A 13706-nucleotide genomic window follows, 5' to 3' on the forward strand; every position below is an offset into this window, starting at 1 on the left:
TCTGGGGCATGTTCTGGTGGCCTGCCGGAGGGGGGATTCGGACACGAGGGGCTTGTTCATCAACACCATAACCTCTCCGATGATGTGTGAGTAGTTCACCTTAGACATAAGGGTCCATAGCTAGTAACTAGATGGCTTCTTCTCTCTCTTGGATCTTCAATACAAAGTTCCCCATGATCTTCATGGAGATCTATCCGATGTAATCTTCTTTTGCGGTGTGTTTGTCGAGATCCGATGAATTGTGGATTTAAGATCAGATTATCTATGAATCTTATTTGAGTTTCTTCTGATCTCTCTTATGCATGATTTCATATCCTTGTAATTCTCTTCGAGTTGTGGGTTTTGTCTGGCCAACTAGATCTATGATTATTGCAATGGGAGAAGTGCTTGGTTTTGAGTTCATACCGTGCGGTGACCTCACCCAGTGACAGAAGGGGTAGCGAGGCACGCATCGTGTTGTTGCCATCAAAGGTAAAAAGATGGGGTTTTCATCATTGGTTTGAGATTATCCCTCTACGTCATGTCATCTTGCTTAAGGCGTTACTCTGTTCGTCATGAACTCAATACACTAGATGCATGCTGGATAGCGGTCGATGTGTGGAGTAATAGCAGTAGATGCAGAAAGTATCGGTCTACTTGTCTCAGACGTGATGCCTATATGTATGATCATTGCCTTAGATATCGTCATGACTTTGCGCGGTTCTATCAATTGCTCGACAATAATTTGTTCACCCACCGTGGTATTTGCTATTTTGAGAGAAGCCTCTAGTGAACACTATGGCCCCCGGGTCTACTCCACACCATATTTTCAGCCTTACACTTTTTACTTCGTTGCACTTTCCGCCTTCAGATCTCACTTAGAAAACAATCTTGAAGGGATTGACAACCCCTTTAAAAGCGTTGGGTGCAAGCTCTTTTGTGTTTGCACATGTACTCTGGACTTGACGAGATTCTCCTACTGGATTGATACCTTGGTTCTCCTACTGGACTTGACGAGATTCTCCTACTGGATTGATACCTTGGTGCCAGAAAGGATTTCTGGCACCGTTGCCGGGGAGGGTCAAGTCAAGAACTCATCCAAGTAAGTGTCGCAAACTCATCTCTTGCATTTACTTTTTTTCCCAGTTGCCTCCCGTTTTCCTCTCCCCCACTTCACCAATTTGCCTTTTTCGTTTGCCTTTTTTGTTCGCCTTTTCGTTCGCCCTTTTTCCTCGCTTGCTCTTTGTTCGCTTGTGTGCCATGTGCCTTCAATATGCTTGCATCTTCGCTTGCTGAAAATCTAGTGATATGGATCCTCATCCACTTGCTAATCTCTTTAAGAGATCCAATTATGTTGATCCAATTGCTAGTGAGTTGAGTGCACTTGACTATCTTTATGGAGTTTTGCTTGAGATGCGTGAATCTGAAAATTGTGAGGAAGAAATTTATGAAGTGATTCACGAGGGCTCCTTGGATGAAAAGCATGATTGCAGTGGTTTCATTATAAATTCTATTAGTGACAATCATGCTAAAAATATGCAAAACCCTAAGCATGGGGATCCTAGTTTTGCTATGTCCACTACTTGTTGCAATGATCATGAGTGGGGCGATGATTTTTCTTATGATGTGGAAAATTTGTTTAAGCCTCATGATGAATATGATATTTGCAATATTATTGAAAGTGGGTTTGGAGAAGTCATGACTTTAGTTGATGATAATCCCACTATTTTTTTAAGAGCGTCAACTTTGCATGCATGTGGAGCATGAAAAGTATATCCTATGTGATAGTTACATTGTTGAATTCGAATATTATCCCACATGTAATTATTATGAGAGAGAAAAATTTGGTGGTAGAAACTTTCATATCACTAAATCACCTCTCGTTATGTTGAGATTGCTATTGTCTCTTTCTTCTTCCTTGCATATGGTAACTATTGGTTGTCTTGACAATCTATTTTCCTATAAAATGCCTATGCATAGGAAGTATGTTAGACTTAGATGTGATTTTCACATGCTTTATGATGCTCTCGTTGTGCTTCAATTCTTGTCTTTTGTGTGAGCATCATTGAATTATCAATGCCTAGCTAAGGGCGTTAAACAATAGCGCTTGTTGGGAGGCAACCCAATGAATTTAAATTTTTCATTCTGTTTTGTTGCGTCCAAACTTTCATAATTCTGTTGTGATTGTGTTTTTTGTGTTTCTTTTTGTGTTTGAGCCAAGCAAAACCTTTATGACTAGTCTTGGTGATGGTTGTTTGGTCCTGCTGGAAAAGACAGAAACTTTTCGCTCACGAGATGATTTTTCATTTTTATTCAGAAAGAGCTTTTGAGTTTATTATTTTTTCTTCTGGTTGATATGCCTTTTTCCCAGGCAGTAGTAATTTTTCAGATTTTTGAAGGTAGCAGAATATACGAAGTATACAAATTGCTACAGACTGGTTTGTTTTTTACAGATTCTGTTTTTGTTGAGTTGGTTGCTTGTTTTGATGAAACTATGGTTAGTATGGGGGGTATTATCCATGGAAGATTGAAAATACAGTAACCCAACACCAATATAGATAGAATTCAAGTTTTCTAGAGTACCAAAAGAGGTGGTAGTTTGTTTTCTTGTGCTAATGTTATCACGAGTTTCTGTTTAAGTTTTGTGTTGTGAAGTTTTCAAGTTTTGGGTGATGTTCTCATGGACAAAGAGATAAGGAGTGGAAAGAGCTCAAGCTTGGGGATGCCCAAGGCATCCCAAGCCAAATTCAAGGACACAAAAAAGCCTAAGCTTGGGGATGCCCCGGGAAGGCATCCCCTCTTTCGTCTTCAATCCATCGGTAACATTACTTGGAGCTATATTTTTATTCACCACATGATATGTGTTTTGCTTGGAGCATCTTGTATCGTAGGAGTCTTTTCTTTTTGTTGTGTCACAATCATCATTGCTGCACACCTTTTTGAGAGAGAGAGACATGCACTCATCGTGATTTTGCTAGAATGCTCATAGTGCTTCACTTATATCTTTTGAGCTAGATACTTTTGCTCTATGTGCTTCACTTATATCTTTTAGAGCACGGCGGTGCGTGACTTGGTAGTTGGCTTATGCTATGAAAGTAGTCCCAAATGTGATAGGTACCCAAAGAGGATACAAAAACCTCCATCTTCATGTGCATTGAGTAGAAAGAGAAGTCTTGATTCCTCTGAATTAGTTTTGAGACGTGGATTCGGTAATATTAAGAGTTATGTTAGTAGGGTGTTGTGAATCAAGAAATACTTGTGTTGAAGTGAGTGATTCCCATAGCATGCACGTATGGTGAACCGCTATGTTAGGAAGTCGGAGCATAATTGATCTATTGATTGTCATCCTTTGTGTTGAGGTCGGGATCGCGCGATGGTTAACACCTACCAACCCTTCCCCTCGGAGTATGCATTTAGCACTTTGTTTCGATTACTAATAAAAACTTTCGCAACAAGTATGTGAGTTCTTCATGACTAATGTGAGTCCATGGTACAGATGTACTTTCACCTTCCACCATTGCTAGCCTCTCTAGTGCCGCGCAATTCTCGCCGGTGCACAAACCCATCATATGCCTTCCTCAGAACAGCCACCATGCCTACCTACTATGGCATTTTCATAGCCATTCCGAGATATATTGCTATGCAACTCCCACCGTTCCGTCTCATGACTTGTGTCGTCACTCTCATATTGCCATTGCATAACCGTAAGATAGCTAGCGAGATGTTTCAATGTCATACGCCATGCTAGATCGTTGCACATCCCGATACACCGCGGGAGGCATTTCTTATAGAGTCATCATCATTTTGAGCTTTGAGCTATGAGTAAATAAAAGTGTGATGATCATCATTATTAGAGCATTGTCCCATGTGAGGAAATAAAAACAGAGAGGCCAAAGAGCCCAAATAAAAAAAAGAGAAAAGAGAAAAAAGAGGCCCAAGTGCCCAAATAAAATAAAATAAAATAAAGGAGAGAAAAAGAGAGAAGGGACAATGCTACTATATTTTTCCACACTTGTGCTTCATAATAGCACCATGTTCGTCATGATTGAGAGCTTCTTGCTTTGTCACTACCATATGCTAGTGGGAATCTTCATTATATAACTTGGCTTGTATATTCCAATGATTGGCTTCCTCAAAATTGCCCTAGGTCTTCGTGAGCAAGCAAGTTGGACGCACACCCACTAGTTCTCCTTTTGAGCTTTCACATAGTTATAGCTCTAGTGCATCCTTTGTATGGCAATCCCTACTCATTCACATTGATATCTATTAATGGGCCTCTCCATAACCCTTTGATACGCCGAGTCAATGTGACCATCTCTTCCCTTTTTGTCTCACAACCAGCACCGCACTCTATTCCACCTATAGTGCTATATCCATGGCTCACGCTCATGTATTGCGTGATAGTTATAAAAAGGTTTGAGAAAGTAAGAGTGCGAAAACAATTACTTGGCCAATACCGGGGTTGTGCATGATTTAAATTAGTTGTGTGAGGATGATGGAGCATAGCCAGACTATATGATTTTGTAGGGATAACTTTCTTTGGCCTTGTTATTTCGGAAGTTCATGATTACTTTGCTAGTTTTCTTGAAGTATTATTGTTTTCATGTCAATATCAAACTATTGTTTTGAATCTTACGGATCTGAACATTCATGTGACATGAAAGAAGTTACAAAGGACAACTATGCTAGGTAGCATTCCACATCAAAAATTCAGTCTTTATCACTTCCCTACTCGAGGACGAGCAGGAGTTAAGCTTGGGGATGCTTGATACGTCTCCAACGTATCTATAATTTTTGATGGTTTCATGCTATTATCTTGTCAAAGTTTGGATGTTTTGTATGCCTTTTATTTATCTTCTAGGACTAACTTATTAACTCATTGCCAAGTGTGAGTTCCTGTTTTTTCCATGTTTTTGACCCCTTTCAGAGGAGGATTTTGAACGGAGTCCAAACGGAATGAAACTGCCAAAGAGATTTTTTCCGGAACAGAAAAAGATCGGAGAGCCAGAGAATCAGGGCAGGGGGCCACCAGGGACCCCACAAGCCCTCACGGCGCGGCCAGGGGGGCCCGCGGCCACCAGGCTTGTGGGCTCCCTGAGGCCCCTTTGCCCTAGGTTTTGCGCCTATATATTCTCTAAAAATCCCAAAAAAATCAGGAGATCATCGAAAGTACTTTTCCGCCGCCACAAGCTTCTGTCTCCGCAAGATCCCATCTGGGGCACGTTCTGGTGCCCTGCCGGAGGGGGGATTCGGACACGGAGGTCTTCTTCATCAACACCATGACCTCTTCGATGATGCGTGAGTAGTTCACCATAGACCTACGGGTCCATAGCTAGTAACTAGATGGCTTCTTCTCTCTCTTGGATCTTCAATACAAAGTTCTCCATGATCTTCATGGAGATCTGTCCGACGTAATCATCTTTTGCGGTCTGTTTGTCGAGATCCGATGAATTGTGGATTTATGATCACATTATCTATGAATCTTATTTGAGTTTTTTCTGATCTCTCTTATGCATGATTTCATATCCTTGTAATTCTCTTTGAGTTGTGGGTTTTGTCTAGCCAACTAGATCTATGATTCTAGCAATGGGAGAAGTGCTTGGTTTTGGGTTCATACCGTGCGGTGACCTCACCCAGTGACAGAAGGGGTAGCGAGGCACGCATCGTGTTGTTGCCATCAAGGGTAAAAAGATGGGATTTTCATCATTGGTTTGAGATTATCCCTCTACATCATGTCATCTTGCTTAAGGCGTTACTCTGTTCGTCATGAACTCAATACACTAGATGCATGCTGGATAGCGGTTGATGTGTGGAGTAATAGTAGTAGATGCAGAAAGTATCGGTCTACTTGTCTCGGACGTGATGCCTATATGTATGATCATTCCTTAGATATCGTCATGACTTTGCGTGGTTCTATCAATTGCTCGACAGTAATTTGTTCACCCACCGTGATATTTGTTATTTTGAGAGAAGCCTCTAGTGAACACTATGGCTCCTGGGTCTACTCCACACCATATTTTCAGCCTTACACTTTTTACTTCGTTGCACTTTCCGCCTTCATATCTCACTTTGCAAACAATCTTGAAGGGATTGACAACCCCTTTAAAAGCGTTGGGTGCAAGCTCTTTTGTGTTTGCGCAGGTACTCTGGACTTGACGAGATTCTCCTACTGGATTGATACCTTGGTTCTCAAACTAAGGGAAATACTTACTGCTCCTGTGCTGCACCACCCTTTCCTCTTCAAGGGAAAAACCAACGCAAGCAAGTCTCCGTCAACGTGTCAATTTCTGGCGCTGTTGTTTGAGAAGTAGCAATCACCTTACCACCAAATAACCTGATACTTTCTGCACCTTCGGACGATCGACCACTGTCGGACGTCCGACGCCTCGTGGTTGTCCGGACAGTCGTGAACTACCAGACGTCCGGGAACTGCACAACATAAGTGGCTCCAACGACCACTTTTATACCACCAGTATATATAGTCTTCTCCCACCTCGAGTGGGAGTTGTCCAACACAATGAAAAGAATCCAATACCACTTTTCTCTCTCACCCCCATTTGCCTACACCAAAATCCTAGATCCCCAAGAGCATCTGTGAGTTCCCTTGAGCGTTGTTCCAATCGAAAGTTAGATCGTCTTCCTCTCCTCCTCTCAACCCAAGCTATTTGTGATTTGAGAAAGTTTTGAGCAGTCCCCGTGATCTTATTACTCTTGGAGGTTGGAGACTCCTAGGCGGTAGGAGTTCTTTGGAGAGGAATCAAACCGTTGTGATTTCCCCCGGAAAGTTTGTGAGGGTTTGGAGGCCACCTCAAAGGCTTACCACTAGTGGTTGAGAAAAGCCTCCGTGGTGTTGTCTCAAGGAGAGAATAGGGTGAGACTTTGTGGCGTTGGTGTGCCTTCGTGGTAATACCTGTTGGGGAACGTTGCATGGAAAACAAAAAAATTCCTACACACACGAAGACCTTCATGGTGATGATCATCTACGAGAGGGGAGATAGGATCCACATACCCTTGTAGATCGCTAAGCGGAAGCGTATATAACGCCGTTGATGTAGTGTAACATCTTCGTGATCCAAATCACAGCCCGTCCCACGATCTCATCATGATCCGTCCCGCGATTCCATCACGATCCATCCCGATCTAGTGCCGAACGGACGGCACCTCCGCGTTCAGCACACGTACAGCTCGATGATGATCCCTGCCTTCTTGAACCAGCAATAGGGGGCAGAGAGGTAGATGTGTTCTACAACATAGCAGCGTGGTGGTGGTGGTGGTGAACTAATCTAGTAGGGCTTCGCCTAAGCACTGCCGAAATAGACTAGAGAAGAAACATATCTAGAGAGAGAGGTAGCCGTAGCTGACTTCTGTGTTTCAAAAACCCTCAAAACCTCTAGTATATATAGGAGGATAGGAGAGGAGTCTCCCTTGGCCCCTCATCCAAGGAGAGGGGTCGGCCGAACCAAAGGAAGAGTCCACCTTCCTTGTGGGAAGGTGGACTACTTTGGGAGGACTCCTCCTTCCGTTCCTTTTAAAGGTCTTTAGCCTTTTATCTCCACTCCTGGCCGCATGGGACCTTAGGAGAGGCTTTTTCTAGCTCACTAGGGGCTGTTCTACCTCCTTTCACATCCCATGAAGCTCTTGGGTCGTCACACCCCTTCCGGTGGTCCCCCGGTACCCTCGCAGCACTCCTGGTACACTACGGATGAGCCCGAAACTTTTCCGGTCACCAAAACAGGACTTCCTATATATCAATCTTTACCTCGAGACCATTCCGGAGCTCCTCGTGATGTCTAGGATCTCATCCGGGACTCCGAACAATCATCGGTCACCAACACCTATAACTCAACTATACCGAAACGTCACCGATCGAACCTTAAGTGTGCAGACCCTGTGGGTTCGAGAACTATGCAGACATGACCTGAGACACTCTCTGGTAAATAACTAGTGGCCTGGATGCCCATATTGGCTCCTACATATTCTATGAAGATCTCTATCGGTTGAACCTCTATGTCAAGGATTCACTTAATCCCATATGTTGTTCCCTTTGTCCTTCGGTATGTTACTTGCCCGAGATTCGATCGTCGGTATCTCCATACCGAGTTCAATCTCGTTCCCAGCAAGTCTCTTTTCTCGTTCCGTAATACAAGATCCCGTGACTAACTACTTAGTCAAATTGCTTGCAAGGCTTATTGTGATGTTGTATTACCGAGTGGCGCCCGAGATACCTCTCCGTCACACGGAGTGACAAATCCCAGTCTCGATTCACGCCAACCCAACAGACACCTTCGGAGATACCTGCAGAGCACCTTTATAGTCACCCAGTTACGTTGCGATGTTTGATACACACAAGGTATTTCTCCGGTGTCCGGGAGTTGCATGATCTCATGGTCGTAGGAACAGATACATTCACATGCAGAAAACAATAGCAATAAACTGACACGATCATATGCTACATTCATAGTTTGGGTCTTGTCCATCACATCATTATCCTAATGATGTGATCCCGTTATCAATTGACAACACTTGTCTATGGCCAGGAAACCATGACCGTCTTTTCTCAACGATCTAGTCAACTAGAGGCTCACTAGGGACAGTGTGTTGTCTATGTATCTGATAACCCACAAGTGTAGGGGGTCACAACAGTTTTTGAGGGTAGAGTATTCAACCCAAATTTATTGATTCGACACAAGGGGAAGCAAAAGAATATTCTCAAGTATTAGCAGCTAAGTTTGTCAGATTCAACCACACCTGAAAGATTAGTGTCTGCAAGCAAAGTATCAGTAGCAAAGTGGTATGATAGCAACGGTGTGACAAAAAGATCTGTTGACGGCAGACTATTCCTAACTGTTGTATCAATGGCGCCAGTAAATAGCATGTGGACGGGGAACTATTCTTCCCCGACAACGGTGTCGGAAAAGTCTTGCAACAAGTAACATCAAAGTAGCAAGTAACAACAGTAGTAACAACAGTGGCAAGGAACAGCAGTAGCAACAGTAGTAGCGACAAAGTAACGTAGCAAGGACCAGTAGTAAAAGACTCGTAGGCAGTGGATCGGTGATGGATGAGCATGACGGATGTGATTCATCATGTAACAGCTATAACATGGAGAGATATGTAACTAGCTCCCGTTCGTCAATCTAATGTAGGCATGTATTTCGTATGTAGTCATACGTGCTTAGGGAAAAGAACTTGCATGACATCTATTGTCCATCCCTCCCGTGGCAGCGGGGTCCTAATGGAAACTATGGGATATTAAGGTTCTCCTTTTAATAAAGAACCGGACCAACGCATTAACACTTGGTGAATACATGAACTCCTCATACTATGGTGATCTCCGGGAGTGGTTCCGGCTATTGTCACTCCGGGGTTGCCGGGTCATAACACATAGTAGGTGACTACAACTTGCAAGATAGGATCTAAAACACACATATATTGGCGACAACATAATAGGTTCAGATCTGAAATCATGGCACTTGGGCCCTAGTGACAAGCATTAAGCATGGCAAAGTAGTAGCAACATCAATCTCAGAACATAGTGGATACTAGGGATCAATCCCCGTCAAAACTAACTCAATTACATGATAGATCTCATCCAACTCATCACCGTCCAGCAAGCCTATGATGAGATTACTCACGAACGATGAAGAGCATCATGGAATTGGCGATGGAGGAAGGTTGATGATGACAATGGCGATGATTTCCCCTCTCCGGAGCCCAAAACGGACTCCAGATCTGCCCTCCAGATGAAGAACAGGGGGTGACGGCGCCTCCGTATCGTACAATGCAATGAATCCTTCTCTCTGATTTTTTTCCGGGCGAGACGGAAGATATAGAGCTGAGTTTGGAGGCGGTGGTGCCACGTGGGCCCCACAAGCTCTCACAACGCAACCAGGGGGGTGGCCGCGGGCCAGGCGCTTGTGGCCCACTGGCACACCTCCTCCGGTGGATCTTTGCGCAGGTATTTTTCGTTAATTCTAGAAAAATTCTCCATAAATTTGCAGGACATTCCGAGAACTTTTATTTCTGCACAAAAACAACACCATGGCAATTCTGCTGAAAACAACGTTATTCCGGGTTAGTTCCATTCAAATCATGCAAACTAGAGTCCAAAACAAGGGCAAAAGAGTTCGTAAAAGTAGATACGACGGAGACGTATCAACTCCCCCAAGCTTAAATCCTTGCTTGTCCTCAATAAATTCAGTTGACAAACTAAAAGAGACAAAAGAAAAACTTTGACGAACTCTGTTTGATCTTGTTGTTGCAACTATGTCTAGCTCATAACCAGAATTTCAGCAAGATCACAAGCAAACCACATAAGCAAATGACATCTAGGTCTCACGGTAAACTCATATCAACGGCATAATCAACTAGCGAGCAAATAATAATAAGCCTCCAGTGTCAACACTTCAATCAAAACAACATGAAGCAGTATGAATTGATGGTATATCGCTAGCTCTTTCTGAGACTGCAAAACATAAATGCAGAGCACCTTCAAAGACCAAGGGCTGACTAAACATTGTAATTCAAGGCAATGAAGATCCAGTCACAGTCATACTCAACACAGTTAAAACCAAAGCATAAAAATGACAGAGCTGCTCTCTAATTGGTGCTTTTGTAAGAGGAGGATGACTCAAGAGGAACATAAATAGACATGCCCTTCGCAGAGGGAAGCATTGATTTGTAGAGGTGCCAGAGCTCAAGCTTTGAAAACAGAGATAATAATTTTGGGTGGCATGCTTTCATTGTCAACGCAATGACTAAGAGTTCTCAACATCTTCCACGCTACACATGCTATAGGCGGTTCCCCAACAGAAAAGTAAAGTTTTGACTCCCCCACCACCAATCAATCACACTCCACGGCTAGCCGAATCCTCGGGTACCGTCCATACCAACATCAATCCTGGGGGAGTTTTGTTTGCAATTATGTTTTCAATTTGAGCATGAAACTGGAATTCCAATTATCGGCCCCTTTCTCGTGAATGATAGTGAATAAACACATATCGAGGATAACACGCCTAGCATGGAAGATACCAATAGCCCCGTGTCACCACATGAGCGGTTCGGGCATGCAAAACATATTATTTCTTGAAGATTTAGAGAGTGGCACATGCAAATTTAATTGGAACGGCAGGTAGATACCACACATAGGTAGGTATGGTGGACTCATATGGATCAACTTTGGGTTTATGGAAGTGGATGCACAAGCAGTATTCCCGCTTAGTACAAGTGAAGGCTAGCAAAATACTAGGAAGCGACCAACTAGAGAGCGACAACAGTCATCAAAATGCATTGAGATTAACTAACATTGAGTGCAAGAATGAGTAGGACACAAATCACCATGAACATGAACATCATAGAGGCTATGTTGATTTTATTTCAACTACATGCGTGAACATGCGCCAAGTCAAGCCACTTGAAACATTCAAAGGAGGATACCATCTTATCATACTACATCATAGTCATCTCAACATTCATGTGGGCACCAAAGACAAACCATTATAAGCTCCTAGATAAGTAAGCATGGCATTAGCAACTATGATCTCTAAGTTTTCATTGCAAACATGTTTCTCTCACAACAAAGCTGAACCAGGCATGATGAGCTAGTCATATTTACAAAAAAAATAGATCGAGTTCATATCAGCTTTTCCAGGCTCAGTCACTTCATCATATATCGTCATTATTGCCTTTCACTTGCACGACCGAACGATGTGAACAATAATAAGAGTGCTCGCGCATTGGACTACGCTGGAATCTGCAGGCAAACACAAAGGAGAAGATAAAGTAATATGGCTCTATGAAAGCTAAACAGGTATGCATGCAAGAGCCACTAAACATTGTAACCATTATCTTCTACCTTGACCCAAAGAAAAAGAAAACTATTTACACGGGAAAACTCCCAACATGCAAAAGAAGAAAAGAAAATCTTTTTGTTTTTCTCAAACTAGAAAGACACACGAAAAGAAAACGAGAAAAAGAAAATAAACTAGCATGGATGATACAGTGGCAAAGTGTGAACACCGACGAACAAAGTGAAAGCATAAGCAAGAATGTAAAGTCGGTGAGAACACGTACTCCCCCAAGCTTAGGCTTTTGGCCTAAGTTGGTCTACTCCCAAGGAGGGAAATAACCAGCTCCGGGGTACTCCGACGTGGACTGAGGATGCCACTGCTGTGTGACCTCCTCTGGCTCCCACTAATAAACTGGCGTCTCGTACTCGACTGGCGACTTGGGCACGGGCACGTGTGGTTGGGCTAAACCCCAATATGCGTAGATGTCCGAGGGCATAATAATGTACCTGCCTGCATGAAGAATGAACAAAGAAGGAGCAGGCAAAGTAATAGTCTCACAAGTACCCTAACTAAATATTAGGTTATAAATCATCCTTCTATTTATATCTCTATCAAGAAAGTCATGGCGAACCATGCTATCGTAATCTAGATATCTCTCGGGAAGAAGAATCTCTTCTTCCTCGTCCAGTCTAATGGGTATCTCAAAGTGTGTGGCAAAATGGGTAGCATAGATACCTCCATAGACAACACCTTTAGAACGGTTCAGGTTCAACCGTTGAGCTACTATAGCACCCAAGCTATAAGTTTTATCGTTATAAAGGGCTTCGCGCAAGACCGCAAGATCTGGGGAACTAAGTGACCCAGCTTTCCCACGGACAATCAAACATTTTCCCACGAATAATGAGAAGTACCGAAGCACGGGAAAATGAATGCTAGCAGCTCTAGCGCAAGACACTCCTCTCTCCTCTCCTACAGAAATAGTACCGATGAAAGCTTGCAAGTCCCATGGACGAGGTTCATGAATATCCCCAACAAAAGGCAATTTGCAGATATTGCAAAAATCCTAGAGTGACATGCGCTGGGGATATCATAAAGTTTAAACTCAACCATAGGAGGATTCTTCCTCGGATAGAAGTTAAAGCTTTGCACGAAGATATTAGTGAGGAGGAGGTATTGCAGACACTTATCTTCGACGAAGGCGGTAAGGCCTACGTTATCCACCAAGTGATAAAAGTCCTCATAAATTCCAGCGGCGCGTAAGAACACGTCGCTTGGCCACTCACACGCTCGAACTTCCGCGACTCGAGGGACCAGATACTTGGGCTTCTTCTCACTCCCATCATCCATGGGGTCACGGCTTGACGAACCTCTTAAGAACCTCCTCATCTTTTCCCTTTTCTATCTCTGAAAGTTTCTGAAATTTTTAGTGATTCTAAGGAAAAGTGAATAAGGCTCAACTAAACTCGTAGCAACTACTCCCACAAGTGCCTAGAGGCCATATTACGCATCAAAACTACTTGGGACAAGCTAAAATCAGCATGCAAAGCTCAAGAACAGGGTCACCAATGTAGCAAAAATACGCGGAGTATAAGGCACAAGAGCAAAAACTAATTGGACCAATGGAGGAGTCACTTACCAAGGAGTAATTTCCCCAAAATAGTTCGAAGAATGGTGATTTGAGCAAAGAGATCAAAAATCCCACCAAGAGGAGCAAGAACACGAGTTTGAGCTACGAAATAATTTTTTTTGGAGGTAGGAGAACCAGATGAGAGCAAGAATGAGTGGAGGGGGTGCCTGTGGGCCCCACAAGCCTGGGTGGCGCGGCCAGGAGGGTGCCCGCGCTGTCAGGGCTTGTGGCCCACTGGGACAGCCCCCAGCCAAGCTCTTTGTCTCAGAATTTTTCAAAAATTCCAGAAAAAATCATACTTGATTTTCAGG

The sequence above is a fragment of the Hordeum vulgare genome, chromosome 5H, assembly GCF_904849725.1.
Source record: "Hordeum vulgare subsp. vulgare chromosome 5H, MorexV3_pseudomolecules_assembly, whole genome shotgun sequence".
Lineage (NCBI taxonomy): Eukaryota > Viridiplantae > Streptophyta > Magnoliopsida > Poales > Poaceae > Hordeum > Hordeum vulgare.